At 42.2% G+C, this 4,832-nt stretch overlaps 1 long non-coding RNA gene across 3 annotated transcripts in view; it reads left to right on the top strand.

The window, feature by feature from the left end:
* The first annotated feature begins 537 nt into the window (after nt 1-537).
* LOC111871035 overlaps nt 538-4,832 on the top strand; it is a 21,463-nt gene continuing 17,168 nt past the window's right edge. For all 3 annotated transcript variants that reach the window (XR_004513718.1, XR_002843967.2, XR_002843966.2), the window contains exon 1: nt 538-625. This is a non-coding gene — a long non-coding RNA (uncharacterized LOC111871035). The remainder of the gene's footprint in view (nt 626-4,832) is intronic.

Raw genomic sequence — 4,832 nt, 5'->3', positions numbered from 1 at the left:
CCCATCTAGTCACATCCCTAATAATGTAACCATATTATTTATAGAAAAGTGACAACGTAGCCCACAAACTGTCTTCACGCACAGCAAGAAAACGAGCCTTCCAGGCTCCACCTGCAAATTGAAACGTCATATCAGTGACGTTAGATTTTTGAACATAGCAAGAAGAAATGTATTTTTATTTGCAAGCTTTGAATAACGAATGAATAAAATATAAAATCAATGACGTATGGAAAGTGGCATGTAGGAAGCCATCTTCATTATCGGCAGTGACTTGATACCCCTTACGACGATTTCGAAGGGCACACTTGGAGGGCTGGAGCGGGGAAGGTCAGACGGTGTACCCTGAGAGTGACAGAAGAAACAGCTACAGGATGGATTGACCGACTTGACTCATTGATTCCAACAGCTAATCGATATGTCGACTGTTATTCGAGACCCGATGAGTCATTGCCATATGTCGACTGTTATTCGAGACCCGACGAGTCATTGCCACAGAACGTCTTTAAGAAAAGGGCAGTCGGCTGACAGCCAGGTAATGCGATCAGATACCAGCGCGAGAGAGGTAATGTATAGAATAACGCACCCGCCATCTTGACCTACCCATACCATTATGGAGCCGTCTGTGGTGAGTTGAAGTCAGCTGTCCTTATGCTTCATTGAGCATCACGTGATGCAGATGTATGGAGGAGTGGAAGTATATCACAACGCTTTCTTGACCTCTGCACTAAATAGAGGAAAGTTACAGCTTCATTTCCCGGCCGCTTTATCCACGACGAAATAGCCCCCTGTAACGAATAAAAGTAGGACAGGATATTGAATGGGACCTGGAACTGCTTGCTCAGGGTTAAGCAGTTATGTGTTGCCCTTTTCCGGAAATTGAACCCTGATTCCTCGGTTGTCCAGCCCGTAGCCTAATGTCGAGCTCGCAAGGGCATCTGTGGAGCATTCAAAACTCAGTATCGAGTGCAAACCTTGTAGCTGCTTGCCATGAAGAAGGTGGTTCTCGAAATTGTGTCGATTTACTGAATACTGCACTCAGATATTGTATTGTGGCATATTTTGTGAGAAATTGTACTATTATTCTTTTGACACAGCTGTTTGTAAAAATACGCTATATGTTATGTATTAATTAGTACATGTTTCGGCCTTATTGGCCATTATCAGGTGTATATTTGTACAGTGGTTAAATTTACTTTTTTCCCCTCTAGTCTGCCAGTTGTCCCTAAAATTACTATATTAGGAATAGATTGTTGAAATTAAAATAACGTCTTTAAAATTTGAGGTTTTATAAATTAAGAGTTTATATTCTGGAATATGACAGGATGGACTCCAAAAACGACAGCGTTGGTAGTCATCTACCAGTCAGAACGCTGTCATAACTCAGAACGCCTTCATCTAAACCGAAGTTATATGTTGAGGGAATAGAAGGAAAGTACCTAATTCTGTGGTGCAGCCGAGTCCTTCAGATGGAACCCCAAGGTTCATTACCGCCGTCAGACGAGCCCTCCACTCTACCGAATGTGGTTATGTATCGTGAAAATATCTTAAACTATGTTAAAAGGTTGTGAATTAAATTTGGGTAAATTGAATAAAATTGGTAAAATGAGTGTAGCTGGGATACTTTTAAGTTTTTGTTTTTTAATGTGTCGTAAGATAGCATTTTGAAAAAGAATCCGACCGTGTGCCTTAGTACCAATTTCCGATTTACTTGTTAGGTCCTCTTTCTTAAGAGCTAAATGCAACACGTGGTCTAGGCCTCGTCTAGGTGAAAGAATCTGATTAACTTGAACTAGTTTTGTGATGAATGCACTGCCTTAATGAACTAGAAAATTCTGTTTATTTTTTTTTTTTTTTGCTTTAAGGTAATTGAAGATAAGAGAAGTGTACACCCAAATTTGGACATTTGCGCCAGAGAACGGCAGCTTTTTGTGAAGGCACTGATGAACAAAAGCAAAGGTTCACTATTACCATGCTGAAATGAAGCAGTGCCTGACAAAGGAGCTGGGTTGGTAGGGAAAGTTTTCAGGAGGCGAGCGCTGTCATATACTGGGAGTGCTTCCTGAGGGCAGAAATCTCATCACACACAAGGGCCTGTCTTGTAATATAAGATCGACGTAGAAGCGCCTCAAAGCCTCGACACACGAAGTGAAACTGCACTTTTAAAGCATGTGTCGAATGGACATCACACCATCTTCAGTGCCAAACTCGATGTACACTTGAAACGAGATAGGGTCATTGCCAGTTTGTGACGTAAACCGTTATGTCATCATTAGAAATTTACTGGATTTTCAGCATACTTCCCGATAGTCATACTCCAGATTACGGATATGCTGTTCCCCTGAATTCACATTAGTGATTGCTGCTATCATAGTCTCCAGTAGAGTTATGGAAGTAGCAACTATTTCTACCAGCTTCTCTGAAGGATAGGTGGATGACTGTTCTTTATCACTGTGCTTCTTGAAATATATGAAGCTCTGGATAGTATGATCGCTTGAAATATGTCAGACATGTCTTGCATGCATCATAACTGAATATGACGCAGCATGTCTGGTAGTGAAACTGCCAACACATGCTACTGAGAGCACCTCCATGTCAATAGCAAGTACAGTGAGATGTAATTTGTGTCAAATCTTCCTCCACAACATGGAGACTGTCAGGGATATCATCAGGGTTACTTGTGAAGCGATTACACGGAGAAGCATAAAGAACCATGAACGAGGAATATGGGTTTTCAGAAGAGTAGAACCATCCTCCTTGCAATTCCATATAGGCCTATAAGCAAGGCAATTGATGTCAGCCTTCTGGGCACCTATAAACTGTCACATGTGTGGGTTATCATTTGAACTACAGTATGAATGAATAGTACCAAATGTGTTCTGAGGGGTTCCTTATTCTGGTTGTGTGTCTGAAAGTACTTGCCTCTTTTGTTGCTCTCTATATGCTGGGGCAGACGTGTCAATTAGCAAAACAGCCCTTTACAGGGCCACTGTATATTCCTGTTGTCTCCTACTGGTTCACTTGGGGGTTATGAGAGAGACCAGTGGTTTCATTCTGTCCCACATTGAGGCAATGGGAACTGAGGTCCATTCTTCCATGCCCCTCCTGCTTGAATGAATGAATGTATAAGGGGTGGGCCTTCTCGGCCCTTGCACCGTGACCTACGGTGGTCTATTGTGCTTTCCCTCTAGCTTCCTATATACGATGGGGTACCCAATAGAAACCGAACTAATTTTTTTGTGGGCAGAGCTTTTGTTGTACCGCGTTATTGCAGCTATGAGCGCATAGAGCTAACATTCCTGAATCGATAAGCCAACTACCGTTGCTTCAGAAGGTAAGGACTAGTTTTGGCAGAGTTTATAGTGACAACTGTTGTGTGTGATCATCGTTTTTGCAATGGCTGATTTTCGTGAACAGTGTGCGGCAGTGAAATTCTGTTTTTGCTCGGGAAAAGTGGAACAGAAACCCTTGAAATGTTAAAAACGGCGTACAAGGATGATGCTAAGGGGAAAACTCAAGAGTTTGAGTGGTTTTCCCGTTTCAAAAATGGTGAAATGTCAATTGATGACAAACCTCGTTCTGGTCGTCCTTCCACGGACCGAACACATGAAAATGTCGAAAAAAATCGTGAAATCATCAAGGAAGATCGACGACGGACGATTGAAGAAATTGTGGAGCTGTTGGTAGTGACTTGGAGCTCAGTTCAGCAAATTTTGACAGAAGATTTGGGAATGAAAAGGGTGGCTGCGAAATTCATGCCACGACTGCTGACTGCTGAAAAAAAGCAAGGTCACGTGGAAGCATGCTGTGCTTTGAAAGAAGAGTCCCGAGTCCTCGAATGAAAAGAGACATGAAAGGAAAGCGTTTTGCTGATGTTGCTGAGGTGAAGGAAAAAACGACGAAGGCGCTGTCAAGCATCTCAAAAGATGAATTTAGACAATGTTTTGAAAAATGGAATAAAAGACTAGACAAGTGTATTAGTGTAAGTGGAGAGAACTTTGAAGGGGATTGAAGGTTTGTGCTTAAAATTTGAATAAATAAGTTTAAAAAAAAATAAGTTTGGTTTCTTTTGGGTACCCCCTCATAATTCAAAATTTCTGGCCAGCTGATTAAAACATGGCAGGCTTATCCTCTCATCAGAGAGAACACCTCACAGCTGTAACTGTCTAACAGTAAGTAATCTTTTGACTTGAACTGCAGATGGAACTCAGCAAGACAGAGAGACTGACCACCTCATTTAAGAGGCATGTCTACATGAGTGAAAGCCATCATGTCCTGAGCCTCCTGCAAGATCCTATCAGTTGTGAGTGCCCCCTGGAAGGGTCTGAGAATAATCAGCCAGCAGTGTATCTGATGGCTGCTGTCCACCCTCAGTAGCAACTTCTCGTGCTGCCTCACTGCCACGTCCCAGTTTCACCATCCAAGGCAGCTCCTGTGAGGAAATCATGCAAAATCAAGTCAACTCCTAAGCCAGTCATTTTCAAACAATGAATGCACATTTATGCAATCAAAAACATTATCTCATCACATCAGAGTCCCTACTCATACAATTCTGATATCGCATAAACTCGTGACAAAATTATTTTTGTGCTAATTTTTTCAATAACAATGTTCCACAACCTGAAGCAGAAGAAGAAATATAAAAATGCGATACTTCACAACATTCCCATACTTTTACTGCTCAGGAAGCCACCCTGAAGTAAAGTGACTAGGCTGTGGGCTGGGCAGCTCAGCAATCACCGCCAACTCCTTGCAAGTGAAAGAGATCTTTCTCTGCTCCAGCATCCAGACTGACTCTGGAGCCACCCACAATCCTGTCCAATGGGGATAAACTG

The sequence above is a fragment of the Cryptotermes secundus genome, unplaced genomic scaffold (genome assembly GCF_002891405.2).
Source record: "Cryptotermes secundus unplaced genomic scaffold, Csec_1.0 scaffold5260, whole genome shotgun sequence".
NCBI classification, from domain to species: Eukaryota; Metazoa; Arthropoda; class Insecta; order Blattodea; family Kalotermitidae; genus Cryptotermes; species Cryptotermes secundus.
Note: the sequence above shows the minus strand (reverse complement) of the source record. Positions and strands in the feature narration are given on the sequence as shown.